The following is a 20,422-nucleotide window of genomic DNA, read 5'->3' as shown; positions in this document are numbered from 1 at the left end:
GGGAAGATCTCACATGCCACGGAGCGAGCCATGGCCGCTGAGCCTGTGCGCCCGGAGCCTGTGCTCCACAGTGGGAGAGGCCACAGCAGTGAGAGGCCCAAAAAACCTTTATTATGGTAAAATAATTGAACCCTACAACATTGCTTGCTGTATTTGATTTGATTATGACTCAGGGATGCGTGACTGATTCAAGCTACATCCTAGTTTTGTTTCATATGCTTGTGGTTGATGGTATTATTTTTAAAAATATCTATTTGCTGTCACCTTTGACTTTTGGTTCAATAGTGATTTATTAATTTACTGGTCAAATTTCATTATAAAAACTTAACGTAATTTTCTTCCACCTTCCCTTATTTTATTGAAATAAATATAGTTGGAATTGACTTAAGAGGCCTCTGACTGATTTGGAAATAACTTTTTTTATTAGTGGCATTTTTTCTTTAATTAATTTATTAATTGAAGTATAGTTGATTTACAATGTTGTGTTAGTTTCAGGCATACAGCAAAGTGATTCAGTTGTGTATATATATATATGTATTCTTTTCCAGATTTTTTTCCCATATAGGTTCTTACCAAATATTGAATATAGTTTCCTGTGCTACACAGTAGGTCCTTGTTGTTGGTCTATTTTATATATAGTAGAGTGTATATGTTACTCCCAAACTCCTAATTTATCCCTCCCCACCACCATTCCCCTTTGGTAACCATAAGTTTGTTTTCCTTTTTCTTTTTTTTTTTTTCTTTTGGCCGCACCACATGGCTTGTGGGATCTTAGTTCCCCGATCAGGCATTAAACCCCGGCCCTGGCAGTGAAAACACCGAGTCCTAACCACTGGACCCCCAGGGAATTCCCCATAAATTTGTTTTCTAAGTCTGTGAGTCTATTTCTGTTTTGTAAATAAGTTCATTAGTGTCATTTTTGTAGATTCCATGTATAAGTGATATCATATGATATTTGTCTTTCTCTGTCTGACTTACTTCACTTAGTATGATAATCTCTAGGCCCATCCATGTTGCTGCAAATGGCATTAATTCATTCTTTTTTGTGGTTGAGTAATGTTCCATTGTATATATGTACCACATATTCTTTTTTGTGTGTGTGTTTGTGTGTTACGCGGGCCTCTCACTGTTGTGGCCTCTCCCGTTGCGGAGCACAGGCTCCGGACGCGCAGGCTCAGCGGCCATGGCTCACGGGCCCAGCCGCTCCGCGGCGTGTGGGATCTGCCTGGACCGGGGCACAAACCCGTGTCCCTTGCATCGGCAGGCGGACTCTCAACCACTGCGCCACCAGGGAAGCCCTACCACATCTTCTTTATCCATTCCTCTGTGATGGACATTTTGGTTGCTTCCATGTCTTGGCCATTGTAAATAGCCTTTGAGATCGTATTTCGTGACTTTTAATGCTGGTTACATAGATATTCATTTTATTATAATTCATTAAGCTATACATTTATGTATGTGTAGAATATCACACTATTAAAAAATCTTCAAAGAAGAGTAAAGGAAGGAATGGTTGGGAATTATGTTCATATTAACACAGCATTGAAACCACAAATAGATTTGAGTTACTGTATTCAAAGAGGCAAGAATTCTTCAATACCAGTTGTCTCATTAATGACAGGAAACGTGGAGCATTGGAAAATATCTTTAGTACTCAGTTTTACCATTTTTAAAACAATGAGTAACAGGTTTTTGTTTGTTCGCTTGTTCGTTTGTTTTGGCTGCGTTGGATCTTCGTTGCTGCGCGTGGGCTTTCTCTAGTTGTGGCGAGCGGGGGCTACTCTTCGTTGTGGTGTGTGGGCTTCTGACTGTGGTGGCTTCTCTTGTTGCAGAGCCGGGCTCTAGGCATGCGGGCTTCAGTAGTTGTGGCACACGGGCTTAGTTGCTCCGCGGCATGTAGGATCTTCCCGGACCAGGGCTCAAACCCGTGTCCCCTGCATTGGCAGGCGGATTCTTAACCACTGTGCCACCAGGGAAGTCCAAGTTTACCATTTTTTTTCTGCTTTTTATTAGAGTTAGATTTTTAAAAAAACTTTTTTGACAGCAGGGACCTTGTGAGTATACAACAGGACCTCAATGTTACTTGAAGAAATGAAAGCAAGGTTGCTGAAAGCGTTGATGTTATTCTGTCCAGCATATTATACAGTTAACATCAGAGCAACTGCAAACAAACTCCACGCAGAAGGATTTACTCCTCATAGCAGCTAACAGGATATGTTATATAATCAGAGCTAAGTCATTCACACTTTTTGACTGTCTCATTACTGGTCTGTGGAAATCGTTGCTATGGTTCTTCAGACTCTTCAAGCATTTTCTGCATTATCCAGAAAAGAGTTTATTCTGCTTGTCTGAAAATGAGTGGTTTGTGTGAGTCAGGAATCCACCAATCCAGCAGCTACTTGCAGAGACTAGTCACGCACAGAGGATGGAATACCCTGAACTTGATTTTCCTCCTTCCTCTTCTGGAATGGCTGTCCTGATTATTCTTACTCAGAGTCACTAAAGGCTGGAATAATAAACACAGGTGGCAGTCAGGGTCCAATCAGGAGACAGAAGCCACAGCAGTTTTTGTTTGTTTGTTTGTTTGTTTTTGCGGTACACGGGCCTCTCACTGTTGTGGCCTCTCCCGTTGCGGAGCACAGGCTCCGGACGTGCAGGCTCAGCGGCCGTGGCTCACGGGTCTAGCCGCTCTGCGGCATGTGGGATCTTCCCGGACCGGGGCACGAACCCGTGTCCCCTACATCGGCAGGCAGACTCTCAACCACTGCGCCACCAGGGAAGCCCAACAGTTATTTTAATGGAAATAATTTAATATGAAGATTTATTGACTGAAAAGTAGCAAAGGGAGCCCAGGTATCCTGGGAATAGTAGCTACAGGAAACAATTACCCGCCCCCCTATTTCTGGGGGAACACAGAGAAGAATTTGTAACGATCAACATTTAGAAGCTGGAAGAAAGGGGCCAGTGCTGGGAAGAGGAGGAAATTCCAAGCTGATGAGTGCTGGTGTCTTTAAGAGGTGTGATGAAGCTGGTTCTGGGAGCACTAGGAAAACTGGCGCCAACTGCTGCTACTGAAACAGGCTGAGCGGCGGGGGTGAAGAAATATGTCAGGACGACTCTGAGAGGAAAGAGCAGGGGAGGAACAGTCCCTTTTCCTTTTCAAGCTGTGTAGTGTCCCTCTACCGCCCCCTACTGGCAGAGCCTAACAAGGAGTGACTGGCCAAGGAGAAATGAGGTTTGCAGAAGTTGCCCCCGTATGACAGCAGAGTGCATGAGTGCGTTCGAAGCGGAGAGACGGTGGTTTAATAAGCAGCACAGAGATACACTGTTCTGCAGAATTCTTAAGGACTATAGGGTGCATGCATATGAACAAAATAAAGCTGTAAAGTGCATTATTATTATGGTAATAATGATGATAATTTACATATGATTAACAACTTCCCGGGGTTTGCAAAGTGCTTTTGCATATGTCATCTGTTCAGAATCAAACTGGCAATCTGATGCTGAACTAACTAAAACACAAAGAAGAATGAGAAAAACACGTCAAAAAATGATCAAAATAGTAATAGGGTAGTTCTCAACCCAGGGTGGTTCTGTCCACCAGAGAACATTTGGCAATGTCTGGAGACATTTTCTATTGTCATGACTTAGGGGAGTGCTACTGGCATCTAGTGGGTAAAGGCCAGGGACGCTGTTAAACATCCCACAATACACAGGACTGCCTCCACAACAAAAAATTACCCAGTTAAAAATGTCAGTAGTGCTGAGGTTGACAAACCCTGCGCTAGAGGAACAGCCCTTGGTCTGTGGCCACAAGGTACCCAAGTGCATGATTCTGTCTTTGTACCGACACATGCATGGCACTGACTTATAATTAGCTGTTAATGGTTCTGTCATCTCCTCACTATACTATAAGCTCTGAGAGACCAAGGACTAGTTGTGCCCATGACACCTAATAGGTGCTCAGTATACATTGAGGAAAAGCCACAATGCCTTACACTTCAGCACTTGAATGGAGAGTAGATAAGTATAGCCCGTCAGGTCTTTTCCTAGAGATATGCTCATATGTGGCACATAACTAGGATGATTAAATAGCTTATTATTAAAATCCAGAATACATTCAAGAATTTTAAAAAAGATGCTATTAATAAATAAAATAAGACAATAGGTATGGCCTGAAATTGTCTTGCATAGCCGGAAAGTGTGGTTACCCTCTATAACTCTAACAAGTTGAAATGTCTGGTTCCTTCACTTATATGTTAAATTAGGAGCAGTAAATTAGGAATGAGGAGAGAAGGGCACTCTGAGGACAGAAGGAAAGGACAGTACCGGCAAGTAAAGGAACAGAAATAACATAAGAGATGTTCAAAAAGACCCAGAGCCACCTGGGGTCCTTTGGTGTAGGCAAGAAGCAACCACATAGCTGAAAACCCTGTGTGAGAATCACGGTATTAGAGCAAGCATGATTAATTTTCATAATGATTAATTTAAAAAAACTCATAAAATAGATCAGTTTAATAAATACTAGAAAGGTAAAAGTCAGGTAATATATTTTACAAAGATTTTTATCCAAAATATTAAAATGTTTAAAATTTCAAGGGATAAGCTCTCAATAATCCAGAAAAATGTACTTATTTAGCATAACCAATCTTGAGAATTTTAGAGGACTGAAGCTGTGTAAATGCAGTTCAACAGGGAGATGTGCAGGGCACACTAACGCTGTTCTAGGAGAACTAGTCGAGTGCTGGGCGAGCCTGGAGGGAGGGAGGGGAGTTCTGCCTGCTGGGATCAGAAGCTTTAGGAACAAGATGATCCCATATAATGGCTCTTATGAATACAAATTAACAAATAATCAACGATTGCCTTTCTTCTTCTGTTTTGATTCCTTGGTTTTCTTTTCTAAAAATAATTTTAAAACGTTTGTATTATGGCAATTTAAGAACATACAACAGTAGAGAGAAAGGTAGCCCTTGTCTAGCTTCAGAAATGATCAATCTGTGAGCAATCTTGTTTCTACACATACTGTTCTCTACTCTGACCAAATTATTTAAAAGTAAATCCCAGCTGTTATGAGGTTTCATCTGTAAGCATGTAGGGATGTCTCTTTTATTTTTTTAAAATATTTATTTATTTTGGCTGCGCCCGGTCTCAGTTGCAGCACGCGGGATCTTTGTTGCGGCACGCGGGCTTCTTAGTTGCAGCATGCGGACTCCTTAGTTGCGGCATGCATGTGGGATCTAGCTCCCTGACCAGGGATCTAACCCGGGGCCCCTGCATTGGGAGCGTGGAGTCTTACCCACTGCACCACCAGGGAAGTTCCCTAAGAGACAATTTTTAAATAATTGCAATAGCATTGTCACATCTGAAATAAAATTCACAACGACTCCTTAATATCATTTAATACTGAGTCAGTGTTCAGACTTCCCAGGCTGTCTTCTAGGTGTCTTTTTATAACTGGTGGGTTTGAATCAGGATCCAAACAAATTCTACAGTGATTTTTTAAAATAACAGCTTTATTGAGATACAATTCACATACCACACAATTCACCCCTTTAAAGCGCACAATGCAGTAGTTTTTAGTATATTTATAGAGCTGTGCAATCATCACAACTAATTCCAGAACATCTCTCCCAAAGCAGTCACTCCTCATTCCCTGCCATTTTCTCAGCCCTTGGCAACTTTCTATCTCTATGGATTTGCACGTAAATGGAACCATACAATATGTGTTTATGTGTGTGTGGCTGGCTTTTTCCACATAGCATAATGTTTTCAAGGTTCATCCATGTTGTAGCATGTGTCAGTACTTCATTCCCTCTTTTTTGCTAAATAACATTTCCTGTATGAATATACTATATTTTATTTACCCATTCAACCATTGATAGCCATTTGTGTTGTTTCCACCTTTTCACTATTATGAATAATGCTGCTATGAACATTCATGTACAGTTTTTATGTGGACAGTTCTTTCTTTTTTTCCTATTCCCTTAGGCAGTTTTTTTTTTCCTTCCAGCTTTATTGAGATATAACTGACATATACAGCAGTGTAGGAGTTTAAGGTGTACAGCTTAATGATTTGACTTACATATATCATGAAATGATGACCACAGTAAGTTTAGTGAATACCCATCATCTCATATAAAGTTAAGGAAAGAGAAAAGTTTTCTTTTCCTTGTGATGAGAACTCTTAGGACTTAATTTATTAACAACTTTCATATAGTAGTGTTAATTTTATTTATCATATTGTATATTACATCCCTAGTACTTATTTATCTTATTACTGGAAGTTTGTACCTTTTGACCACCTTCATCTAATCCTGCCTCCCTCCACCCCCTGCCTCTGATAACCACGAATCTGATCTCTTTTTCCATGAGTTTGTGTATTTGTTTTTGAAGTATAATTGACCTACAACACTGTTAGTTCCTGTTACACAACATAGTGATTTAATATTTCCATGCATTTCAAAGTGATCACCATGATAAGTCTAGTTACCATTGTGGAAGTTTGTTTTCAGTTCTCCTGGGTATATACCTAGGAGTGGAATTGCTGGAGCATACGGAAACTCTCTGTTGAACTTTTGAGGAACTTCCAGACTGTTTTCCAAAGTGACTGAGACATTTTACATTCCTACCAGTAATCTATGGGGGTTCCAATTTCTCTATGTCCTTTCCAAAATTTACTATTGTCTGTCTTTTTTTGTGATAGCCATCCTTGTGCGTGTGAAGTTCTATCTCATTGCGGGTTTGATTTGCATTTTCCTGATGACTAATGATGTTGAGCATCTTTTCACGCACTTGTGGCTATTTTTGTTGCACAGTGATTTTTCAAAATATTGCAAATGTATTTTAAATTTCAGATTAAAGAGTTGGTAGCTGAGCAGTCTCCAAAACTGATTTGTCTTTGATAAATTCCTTGCTTTCTGGTATAAAATGTTTCAGGCTCATCTTATATGTTTCTTGCCCCAACCTGGATTTAGCCATTTCTTCAAGGAGCTTTGGGTAGTTTTAGTTAAATGTTATTTAGAGACCACAATCTGGGCACTGAGGATGCTTATTGCTACTGGAATGGTAATTGTCTCCAGGTCATTTCAGTGGGAAAAGCTAGAAAATACTTTTTTGTTTATTTTTCCAAGAGAAAAATACATTATAAGTGCATGCTTTTGTTTTCAATTCAAATTTAAGAATACAGGGTTTTAACTTATTTGATTTTACATTTATATCTCTTTCTCTTGTGCTGAAAATCGTGGTTCCAATGATATTAACATAATTAATTATGCACTTTATCCTACACAATATATACTATGCTTTCAAAGTGGCTGTCCTGGTGTGGTAATTAACAATATGACTACTGAAACCAGTTTAAGATTTGTTTGCAGTTCTTTTTGTCATTAGGATATATCCTGTTGGTGTACACAGTCAAATGTATATTTTAAAGTAAGCTGAACTAATTCGTCTCTGTGTGGCATTTTTTTAAAATAAATTAATTTTTACTTTTGATTTAATTTTTAAGTGATTATGTAAATCACTTACATAGTTCCAAAGTCAAAACTATAAAGTCAGGTACATTTCGAGAAGTCGAACTTCTAACTGCATCCCCTTCACTCAGTTCCCTCTCAGCTCATATAAGCAATAATTTTTATTAGTTTTAGCTTAGCTTTCCTTTAAAAAAAAAAGATCATATTTATTTATTGTTTATTTATTTGTAACCCACCCCTTTTCTCAGATTAAAGGAATCTATGTACTCTCTTCTGCACTTTGCTTTTTTTTTTTTCACTCAATAACATATCCTGGAGATCACCCTATAGACATATGTAATGAGCTTTCTCATCATTCCTTTTCATGGTTGTATAGTACCCCACCGTGTGCCCAACCAGCCCCTTATTGATAGATACTTGAATTGTTATAGATGTGCTGCAATGAATAGCTGTGACATTGTGATAAGAAATATGTATATTTATGGTCTTCATTATGGTTCCTGGCACAGAACTCCTAAAACCCTTGTAATTGCCTAAGGAATAAGAGTGATAGGAGCAGCATTTATTATAATATTTGGGTTTTGTCCTGGGTTCCCGACACAAGAGCTTATAAAACCCTTTTATAGTTTCTTGAGTGACAGGAGTCAGGGGAGCCTCTTCTATTGTTCATTATAAGCCTCTTTCAATCATCCTTGAGTTTATGCTAATGAGGTGACTCTTGGTTGGGCCCTTAGATATCTTCGGGATATGAGGGCTGGTTACCAGAGGCACCATCCCTGTGATCAGAGGGTTGGCACTTTCAGCCCAACCCCCCCAGCCTCAGGAGAGGGTAGAGGAGCTGGGTATTGAGCTAATCACCAACACTCAACGACTTACTCAATCATGCCTCCATAGTGGAACTTCCATAAAATCCCCTAAATGATGGCGTTCACTGAGCTTCTGGGTTGGTGAACACAGCCATGTGCCAGGAGGGCGGCACAGCCCAACTCCGTGGGGACTGAAGCTTCTGTGCTTGGGACTCTTCCAGACCTTGCCCTATGTGCCCCTCTATCTGGCTGTTCCTTTGCATCATTTATAACATCCTTTATAATAAACCAGTAATAGTAAAGTGTTTCCCTGAGTTCTGTGAGCCACTCTAGCAAATTAATTGAACCTGGGGAGGGGGTCATGGGAACCTCCAATTTGCAGTTAAATCAGACACAAGTTGTGGGTAACCTAGGGACCTACTACCTGTGATTGGCATCTGAAGTGGGAGCAGTCTTGAGGGACTGAGCCCTTAACCTGTGGAATCTATGCTAAGACCAGGTAGTTAGTGTCAGAAGTGAATTGCATTCCAGGACACCCAGTTGGTGTCTAGAGAGTTGGAGAATTGCTTGGTGTGGGGGAACACTTCACACATTTGTTGTCAGAAGTATTGTGAGTAAAAAACTGTTCATAATGTCAAATTATAATTTTTCCATTTACCTTTGGGTTAGATTCCTAAAAGTGGGATTGCTGGCTTAAAAGGTAAGTACCAATGTTATTTTGTTAGATGTTGACAAATTCCCCTTCATAGAGGCTCTATGATCTTACATTCCCACCAGCAACATAAGAGAGTGCTTGTTTCCCTACAGCCTAGCCAACAAAGTGTATTGTGAAGTGCTTGGATTTTTGCCAATATGATCGATAAGAAATAGAATTTTAGAGCAGTTTTAATTTTGCATTTCCTTGTTACGTATTTCTTATGTGTTTAAGAAAAATTTGCCTTTTTTTCCTTGCTGCTTTTTGGTGGCATAGTATTGATTTTTTTCTTCTTAGTTTTTAGAAGCTCTTTATATTTGGGAATTTTACCGTTTGTGATCTTAGTTGCAAATATTTTTTTCCCAGCTTGTCATTTGTTATTTATTTATTTTTTTGCCACCAGAGGCATTTATTTTTCTGTAGTCAAATTTATCAATCTTCCTCCCTCTTATTTTTGAATTTTGAGTCACGATAAGGGAAGTTTATCCCACTCCCAAGTTATAGAACAATTAACCGATTTTTTTTCCTGGTATTTCTATGGTTTCATTTGTATATTTATTTATTTATTTATTTATTTATTTATTTTTTCTCTAGCATAAAACGTTTTATTTTTAAAACTGATATATGCTCAGATGTATATTTTTTCTTCAAATATCTCCTTTTGGCGCATTTATGAAAATAAAGACAGCATCCCTCCCAATTTCCAAGAAAATTATAAGAAAATTTCTTCAGGGGAAAAAATTCAACAAATATATATATGTACATTTTTGTTTCTCCTATGCCTAGCAGTATCATTATAGCAGGATGCAATAAAAAGCAGAATGTTACTTCAGTAACACCTTCTCTCTTAAATTAACTAGGTTCCTAACTCGACAGCAATTCCAAGGCTGTTTTCATCTTGTGGTAATTCATCCTATAGGAGAAAAAGCATTCTCCTAATCTATTTTCATGACTCTCAAGTTTATGAACATATGGCCTAAGGCTGTTACAATCCATTTGACCCCTAAGTATTAAAACAGATACAGTTAATATACGTTTCAATATGTAGAAGAAATACTGGCTCAGAAAAAAAATCTTAACACTTCTATGTGAAACAAAGAATTCTAACCCTAATTCTGCTGATGCGGTTTGGACATAAACGCTGACCTCTCCACTTCTACTTCCCTCTGGTCATACTAAAAATAAGCATCCTTGTCAAGACTTGTCAAGATTCTAATATGTCTTGGAATGCTTTTTGAGATTTTCAAAATTATAGATTTGCTTAACCCTATTATTTTGTGGTCATTTTGCAAGCATATTTCCCAAGCACATGGATTCCAGTCAAAGACATTGATCATAATTAAATGTAATTTAAGGTTAAAAATAATAAAATTAAAATCCCCAGGTAATCAGGGTACATATTTATACCCATACTAAGGAAAGTCAATTTATTTCACTTAAAATAACTAGTATTGGTGAAGTAATACTATTCTGGATAAATTATGGAGATATTATCCAATATGTATAAAATCAGGGAAAGCTAGATACTGCAGCATTCAATAAACCGCAGAAATGAGATCTTGAACTTGGTTATATCACACTTACTACTTGAGGCAGGAAATCTTCCTGCCATGTTACAATTCTACTGTAAAATGTAACATGTATTTGCTATATTTTGTTTTATATTTGTTATATGTGACTTATCAAAGGCCACCTTGACCTTTAACAAAACAAAGTAAACAAAGGAATTGAAATCCACTCTCTACCCCACAAGCTAACCATTTTTTATATAGTCTCAAACCTAATATTCAAGTTCCCCCTCATTTTCTTTACTTCTTAAAGAAAGAACTTGGGGAATTCAAAGGAGTAGAGAATAACAGGGTTTCATAATAGTAGCAACTGCAGCAATGTTAGTGATAGAAATCTTCAGCTGGATGGGAATAATTTCAACCTTCCAGCAACCTGGGGTACCCAACTCCAGCATGGCTCTGGAAATGAATGAAGATACTTCAAGAACTACCAAATTTGAGCAGAAATGAACAGATGAGATCTTATTTGCATCTACAGTTATAAACACAGCTAAGCTTTCTTGTCTTTACATCTTAAAATTTCACCACATTGCTATCTGTCCATCAAAATGAAATGGAACACTTGCTTCTTTCTAAAGTTAGAAGACAGTTTAAGCAAAGTAGAAAGTGAGTTGAAGATGAAAGGTAGATTGGGGTAGCTAATAATATAAAAACAAATTCTGAACGATGTCCAAAAGTTAAAGGACACTGACAAAAGCAGAGATGGTTTTATCAAAGATGATGGAGGAATTTACAAGTTTAACTTTTGATTCAATGATTAATTTTGTAGATTATAGTCATACTACACTTCCCTAAGAGAAGAATAACTTAAAATATTTATTTAAAATATTTTAAGAAATAAATTCTACGGGTGCTCCCAACCCAGAGTTCTCAGAACATTTAGGAATAAAGATGTCCATTAAAGCCACTACCAGTAAAGAGAATAATAGTGATAATCTATGAGGTATTTTCAATATTTCAAATAGCCCAGTGAAAATTCTATATTGACTCAAGATTTCTTTGTATTTGGCTATTCATAATGATCAGAAATTCTAGTTGGCATGTATATATGTCCTTCATTAATTAAAATGGGAAAATTTAATTATTAGTAAATATAGTTTAGTGGTTAAAAGTCTTTGAAAAGTAATCCATAGGAGGACAAATAATAATGGAGTTCTGTTTATCTGTCCTGATAGGGTACAACTTCTAAATCAAATAACCATCATAAAACTGAAGGGGAAAAAAGTCATATTTCTAATGTTTTAAATCCCTTCTGAACCTCCAAGCAGAGTGACCTGATAGTCAAAGATTTCAAAAAGGTTTAAATCATATCTGATACAGTTTGAGAGAAGCTCATGGAGTTAATATTACTTCCCTGAGTCTTCCTGGAAGACAAGGATATAAGATATAAAATTTAAATCCTCCATAATCACAACACCCAGAGATAATAACCATCAAAATTTTGATGTATAACCTTCTGTAATAGGCTGAATAATTGCCCCCAAAGATATCATTTCTTTTTTTTTTTTTTATGTGACTGTTAGTTCTTTTCTTCAGCCATATAAAATAAATCACAGTTGTTTCAAAGAACCTACATAATATGAATATAAACACAAGCATATATCAGTGCATGACATATAAAAATAAAGACAGTGGAGACTGTTGCTTTCCAAGAGGTCTCTGTCGTGCATTTTGTTGCCTGATTTTTTGTTTGTTTTGAGGGAGTGCTTCAGAGGAAGCAAGTTATTATCTTCCAGATCATTTAAAAGTGCCTTCTTTGGAGGTACTGGGTTGGAAGAGAAAACTTCTGTGTTGCCGAGGCTCATTTTTCATGGGGCTCTGCTCTCCGGCAAGATAGGCTGTCACATCAATTGTTGCATCATTCATCTCTGCCGGCAAGACTCGCCTGATTGCTCACCTGCTCAGCAGTGTTGGTTGAGTCATGTTCTGCCACCCTTGCCCATATGGCTGTGGTTGGCTTCCATGTTGGTCTCTCCCTCTGGAATGTGAGCTTCAGAGGCAGAGCCTCTCCTATTTATCTTTTTCCATCCCCTTACTTTCAGTCTGTATGTGTCTCTAGGTCTGAAGTGGGTCTCTTGTAGACAGCAAATATATGGGTCTTGTTTTTGTATCCATTCAGCCAATCTGTGTCTTTTGGTGGGAGCATTTAGTCCATTTACATTTAAGGTAATTATCGATATGTGTGTTCCCATTCCCATTTTCTTAATTGTTTGGGGTTTGTTATTGTAGGTCTTTTCCTTCTTTTGTGTTTCTTGCCTAGAGAAGTTCCTTTAGCAGTTGTTGTAGAGCTGGTTTGGTGGTGCTGAACTCTCTCAGCTTTTGCTTGTCTGTAAAGGTTTTAATTTCTCCATCAAATCTGAATGAGATCCTTGCTGGGTAGAGTAATCTTGGTTGCAGGTTTTTCTCCTTCAACACTTTCAATATGTCCTGCCACTCCCTTCTGGCTTGCAGAGTTTCTGCTGAAAGATCAGCTGTTAACCTTATGGGGATTCCCTTGTGTGTTATTTGTTGTTTTTCCCTTGCTGCTTTTAATATGTTTTCTTTGTATTTAATTTTTGACAGTTTGATTAATATGTGTCTTGGCGTATTTCTCCTTGGATTTATCCTGTATGGGACTCTCTGTGCTTCCTGGACTTGATTAACTATTTCCTTTCCCATATTAGGGAAGTTTTCAACTATAATCTCTTCAAATATTTTCTCAGTCCCTTTCTTTTTCTCTTCTTCTTCTGGAACCCCTATAATTCGAATGTTGGTGCGTTTAATGTTGTCCCAGAGGTCTCTGAGACTGTCCTCAGTTCTTTTCATTCTTTTTTCTTTATTCTGCTCTGCAGTAGTTATTTCCACTATTTTATCTTCCAGGTCACTTATCCGTTCTTCTGCCTCAGTTATTCTGCTATTGATCCCATCTAGAGTACTTTTAATTTCATTTATTGTGTTGTTCATCGTTGCTTGTTTCATCTTTAGTTCTTCTAGGTCCTTGTTAACTGATTCTTGCATTTTGTCCATTCTATTGTCCATTCTATCTCCAAGATTTCGGATCAACCTTACTATCATTATTCTGAATTCTTTTTCCGGTAGACTGCCTATTTCCTCTTCATTTGTTAGGTCTGGTGGGTTTTTATCTTGCTCCTTCATCTGCGGTGTGTTTTTCTGTCTTTTCATTTTGCTTATCTTACTGTGTTTGTGGTCTCCTTTTTTGCAGGCTGAAGGTTCGTAGTTCCTGTTGTTTTTTGTGTCTGTCCCCAGTGGCTAAGGTTGGTTCAGTGGGTTGTGTCGGCTTCCTGGTGGAGGGTACTAGTGCCTGTGTTCTGGTGGATGAGGCTGGATCTTGTCTTTCTGGTGGGCAGGTCCACGTCTGGTGGTGTGTTTTGGGGTGTCTGTAGACTTATTATGATTTTGGGCAGCCTCTCTGCTAATGGGTGGGGTTGTGTTCCTGTCTTGCTAGTTGTTTGGCATAGGATGTCCAGCACTGTAGCTTGCTGGTCGTTGAGTGAAGCTGGGTGCTGGCGTTGAGATGGAGATCTCTCGGAGATTTTTGCTGTTTGATATTATGTGGAGCTGGGAGGCCTCTTGTGGACCAGTGTCCTGAAGTTGGCTCTCCCACCTCAGAGGCACAGCACTGACTCCTGGCTGCAGTACCAAGAGCCTTTCATCCACAGGGCTCCTTAATTTGGGATGATTCGTTGACTATTCAGGTATTCCACAGATGCAGGGTATATCAAGTTGATTGTGGAGCTTTAATCCGCTGCTTCTGAGGCTGCTGGGAGAGATTTCCCTTTCTCTTCTTTGTTCTCACAGCTCCCAGGGGCTCAGCTTTGGATTTGGCCCCGCCTGTGCGTGTAGGTCCCCGGAGGGCGTCTGTTATTTGCTCAGACAGGACGGGGCCAAAGGAGCCGCTGATTCGGAGGCTCTGGCTCACTCAGGCCGGGGGGTAGGGAGGGTCACGGAGTGTGGGGCGGGCCTGCAGCGGCAGAGGCCGGCGTGACGTTGCAGCCTGAGGCGCGCCGTGCGATCTCCCGGGCGAGTTGTCCCTGGATCCCGGGACCCTGGCAGTGGCGGGCTGCACAGGCTCCCCGGAAGGGCGCGCGGCTAGTGACCCGTGTTCGCACACAGGCCTCCTGGTGGCGGCAGCAGCGGCCTTAGCGTCTCATGTCTGTCTCTGGGCTCCGCACTTTTAGCCGCGGCTCGCGCCCGTCCCTGGAGCTCTCTCAAGCAGCGTTCTCAATCCCCTCTCCTCGTGCACCAGGAAACAAAGAGGGACGTAAAAGTCTCTTGCCTTTTCGGCAGGTCCAGACTTTTCCCCGGACTCTCTCCCGGCTAGCCGCGGTGCACTAACGCCCTGCAGGCTGTGTTCACGCCGCCAACCTCAGTCCTCTCCCGGCGCTCCGACAAAAGCCGGAGCCTCAGCTCCCAGTCCCGCCCGCCCCGGCGGGCGAGCAGAAAGGCCTCTCGGCTAGTGAGTTCCGGTCGGCCCGATCCTCTGCGCTGGAATCTGTCCGCTTTGCCCTCCGCACCCCTGTTGCTGTGCTCTCCTCCGCGGCTCCCAAGCTCCCCCACTCCGCCTCCCGAAGTCTCCACCCGCGAAGGGGCTTCCTAGTGTGTGGACACTTTTCCTCCTTCACAGCTCTCTCCCGCTGGTGCAGGACCCGTCCCTATCCTTTTGTCTCTGTTTAGTTTTTTCTTTTGCCCTAACCAGGTACGTGGGGGGTTCCTTGCCTTTTGGGAGGTCTGAGGTCTTCTGCCAGCGTTCAGTAGGTGCTCCGTAGGAGTTGTTCCACGCGTAGATGTATTTCTGGTGTATCTGTGGGGAGGAAGGTGATCTCCGCGTCTTACTCTTCCGCCATCTTCCCGGAAGTCCCTCATTTGTATATTTAAACCTTGCATCTATTTGAATTTCATTTTTGGTTTATGATGTGTTTATCAAGTTTTGCCTTTTTCGATACGGCTGCCCAATTAGTAAAATGTTGACCTTTTCCAACTGATTTGAGATACCATCTTTATCACATATAAAATTTTTATTTTATTACATCAGTATTAAAACATATGCTTCTAATTGCTACTGATTTTACTTTGAGATGAGGTAATAGAGTTCATTACAAGTCTTCAGTCTGACTGGGTCTTTCTGTGAGTCATTCTTCAGTAGCAGCCCCTTTCTGCCTTGTTAGCTTTAAAGTTAAAAATCTGTTTATCCAGTTATCAGGATGTTCTCAGTAAGTAGACCCAGACTCAGGGGTCCCTATGCCATTGTCTAAAACTAGTGCAAAGAGAAAACAATGAATCTAAGGTGGAGGAGAAAAACATAAACATTTGTTAGGTACCTATCACATGTCTAATGCTGGACTAGACACTTTGCCTGTATTCTCTTATCTCATTTAGTCCTCACACTAATTCTGTGTGGTGGGAATTGTTATCCTCATTATACAGATGAGGAACCTGGAGATACAGGAAGTTATTCTATGACCAATACCAGCTAAACACAATTTAGGAATAAGGAATTAGGGAAAAGCAAAAGAAAGAGAGCATCCCCTGTTTTAAAGAGTAATATTTAGGGAATTCCCTGGTGGTCCAGTCTCAATGCTGAGGGCCTGGGTTCGATCCCTGGTCAGGGAATTAAGATGTCACAAGCCGCGGCACAGCCAAAATAATAATAATAATAATAAAGAGTAATATTTAGTTATTGTCTCTAGCAAAGGGGGTAACTTAATTTGAAAATTTCATCTGGACATCTGAGACTTAGTCTCCCTCAAACCACTTTGGAAGGCACAGATTTTAGTATTTTTCTAATGGGACACAATTTTTATTTCACAAATTAGGGCCTGGTTCAAAAGAGGCATCCTGTCTTAATTAAAAATTGTGACCCATTGTTTCAGGGGATTGCAAAAGGCCTGGCAGAATTATTTTTTATGATAAATGTCACTTCAAGGTGATCTCACAAAGTTTAGTTTCTCTACAATTAGGCAAGATCGCTTTTTAAAAAATAAACTGTGAGGGCTTCCCTGGTGGTGCAGTGGTTGAGAGTCCGCCTGCCGATGCAGGGGGACACGGGTTCGTGCCCCGGTCCGGGAAGATCCCACATGCCGCGGAGCGGCTGGGCCCGTGAGCCATGGCCGCTGAGCCTGCGCGTCCGGAGCCTGTGCTCCGCAACGAGAGAGGCCACAAGAGTGAGAGGCCCGCGTACCGCAAAAAAATTTTTAAAAATAAATAAATAAACTGTGAGGCATTTGGGGAGAATATAAGAAGTTGTTGTTGCCTTAGTTTTGGTTTGTTTCTGTCTGAAAATAAGATGTAGAGCAGAAAAGGTAGGGGAAAATTAGCATATTTGAACAGGTCTAGAGTAGTGATCTATGATGACAAATTTGCGCATTACAGGAAGGAAAAGCGCTTCTCTCTTAGAAGGTGTAACACTGTAAAAATAGAACTGCATTTCATCTAGATCAAAACCCCATTATAAATGTAGCAAATTACCATGACTTCAGCCAGGGGAAGTAACAGGAGATTATGTTGTTGGGTTACATTAGTGACCCGGGAATGATCAGCAGTTCAAACCATCCTCTTCCTCTGTGGGGAGACTCTCTACTTGATGTGTGCTTAGTCTGTTGGCTAGTGTGATTTTTCTCTCTGTTCTTTTTACCTAATGAGAGATGCTTGGAGCCAGAGAATTTTGGTTTGGTTTTTCTTGAGTCATTTGAGAGAAAGTAAAATAAGTATCTTTCTGACTTCATCTCCAAAAGGTAAAACTAAGAAGGATCATTAAATAGAGATTTCTTGGTTATTCTTTAACTCCATCTTCCAATGAGCAGAAAGAAGTAAGCGTGGAACGCTCTCTTAAGTTATATGTAAGGAATGAGACAAGATCCTACTTTGGTCTCTTTAGGAGGCAGGAGCCCAAGGTTCTAATCCTGTCTCACTAATCAGCTGTGTGGACTTTGATAGCTGACAAACCCTCTCTGGGCCTCCGTTCCCTTTCTGAAATACAAAAGAATTGCTCAAAATCAGTGTTTCCCAAATTGTGTTTGTTAGAACAATAATATTCCATAAAACAACTGTGTTGTAGTTTAAAAGGTGCTCCATTTAGAAGCTAGAAATAATTTAAAACCCAATTCACCCAGCTTACATAACAACGTAGGGATCTTTACCTCACTTAACAAGGAGTTCTGAAATACTCAGCAGCTTAACAAAGTCATCAAGGATTAGTTGTACTCTGTCTCTTTTCTATTGCATCCTCGCCACATTAGCTACGATTCCTTGTTGGGGAGAAAATAGCTGTGGCAGTTCTAAGCATCACTTCTTGTTATGGCAACATTATAGGGGAGGCAAGATGTTTTCATTCTGAGTGTCTCTTTTTATCATTAAGAGAAATCTTTCCCAGAAGCCCTGTAGGGACTTCCCCTCCTGTCTCAATGGCCAGCATTATTATTTTTTATTAATTTTTTTCAAGTATAGTTGATTTACAATGTTGTGTTAATTTCTGCTGTACAGCAAAGTGAATCAGTTATACATATATATATATATATGCATTCTTTTTCATATTCTTTTCCATTATGGTTTATCACAGGATATTGGGTATAGTTCCCAGTGCTATACAGTAGGACCTTGTTGTTTATACATTTTGTATATAGTAGTTTGCCTCTGCTAATCCCAAACTCCCAATCCATCCCTCCCCCACTCCCCTCCCCCTTGGCAACCACAAGTCTGTGCTCTATGTCTGTGAGTCTGTGTCTGTTTTGTAGATAAGTTCATTTGCGTCATACTTTAGGTTCCACATATAAGTGATACCATATGGTATTTGTCTTTCTCTTTTTGACTTGTTTCACTTAGTATGGTCATCTCTAGGTCCATCCATGTAGCTGCAAATGGCATTATTTCATTTTTTATGGCTGAATAGTATTCCATTGTATATATATACCACATCTTCTCTATCTCAATGGTCAGCATTGTTTTATGTGCCTGAGCTGAAACTGACCACTGGCAAGGGGAGTGGAACCATGGCTGATTCAAACCAATCATGATTCTTCTTTATGGCTGGGGGGGAGGCCTGCCTCCCCTGAAGCACAGGACTACACAGCGGGGGGTGGATACTAGAACAAAATCACAGATCTACTAGAAAGGAGGAAGCCATTGGCCAATGGTCATTGGGTGGGCAACCATCACAAATTGCTTTATGTGGTTAAGTGAGTTTGATCTTCGCTGGGTTAAACAAAGCCAAACAGATTCCTTTATAAGAAGACTTTTCAGAGCCTTTACTGTGCTAATGTGCATCATCTCTATGAGGGAGATATAACGTTCAACCTTTTCCAAACTTATTTGACCCCAGAAAACTTTTTTTTTTTTTTCAAGGAGCATCCATTAACATTTCTAGGTCACCAGTGTTCCTCAAAATTTTAGGAAATGCTTGAGATGAACTCAAAGATCCCTCCTAATGATCATATTCTATGGTTATCTATAAAACTAGATTCAGATTTGTTGAGATGCAAGAAATCTACACATATAGCTACTGTATTGGTTAGGGTTTCTGCAGCAAACAGGTGATACGTTCACACTGGGCAATTTGAGATTTAATAAGTGAACTCCTTCCAAAGCTTTGGGGGAACCACAGAAGACAGTGCAGGATCCCTCTAGGCTTGATGAAGTGAGGGAAGCAAGTAGATTCCCGAACTAGAGACAGAGAGAATTGCCTGATGGGAGATGTGACCTCCAGTCGGGGGACCCAGCCAGTTCCTAGCAATCTTGCACACACATCCTCTGCTGGCCTTCCTGGAATCCACATTCCCCAGCTGGAAGCCAGAGAGAGGGCAAGGCAGCCTGCTGATGTTTCCGAAGTGGCAATGTTCCAGGGCACCCGGCAGGTAGGAAAGGGGGGAGAGTGAGGAGGGGCAATTGAAAGATAATGAGCACAGCTACCCAACATCTCATTTTTTCCTAAATGTCCCCCTGGAGTCACCCTAGTATAACAGTTGGAGGGGCATAGCATTGAAGCCAGACAGACCCAGATCAGCATCTGGGCTCTCTCCTTACCTGGTTAAACGCTCTCGGTAGTCTCCTAAGCCATTTTGTAGAGTTTAGAGCAGCTCTTTTGTGTCAAATGTGCATTATAATACCTACTTTGCAAGAATGTTATGTTGATTAAATTAGATTACCTATACAAAGTGGCTCCTAATAGGTCCTTTCAAATGTCGTTTTTCTTTTACCTGTCTTCCCTCTGCTATTGGCCAAATATACATTGAGAAACTACCATAGGCTGGGCACCATGAACGTTGACAATTTTTTGTCCACAGAATGCGTTTGGTCTGTGGATTGGGGTGTAGTTCTACATCAGGTAGGACTAGATGACTCAAAAGGTCCTTCTACCTCCAGGAAAATATAATATTTCTAAATATTATTTCTAATTCAGCTTTAATGATAATATTTCAACTTCAGCTATGTTTTGAAAAATTTTGATTTGTGCTACGTCAGGGCACCCAAACCTGTTGGAATCACCTAGGGAGCTTTAAAAAAAAAAAAAGCAGATTCCAAAGCTTTGCCTTTAGGTCTGCTGAGACCAATCTTTCAGGACAAACCTGGGAATCCCTGTTTTTGAAATCCTCTCAGGTAAATCTGACAATCAGGTAAGTTTGCTTACCTCTGTTTCACACGGTGTCAATACTATAATGTTGGCATATTCATTTGCCTCTTGAGTAAAAGGCCCTGGAACAGTGGAAACAGTTGCAGTGAACATCCTTGGGGAGGATTAACCTGCAAACAGAGACTCAAAGTAGCACAATACAGCAGTGTGGTTTGATCGACCACGGCAAGCACCATCGCTGAAGCAAAAGTGTTTTTCCTCTGGGTTGTTTTCAGTTTAATAGCTTGGTGAATGATTTGTCTGAGCTGCTACAAAACTAT

This window comes from Orcinus orca, chromosome 8 (assembly GCF_937001465.1).
Source record: "Orcinus orca chromosome 8, mOrcOrc1.1, whole genome shotgun sequence".
NCBI lineage: Eukaryota > Metazoa > Chordata > Mammalia > Artiodactyla > Delphinidae > Orcinus > Orcinus orca.
This window is presented reverse-complemented; position numbering follows the sequence as displayed.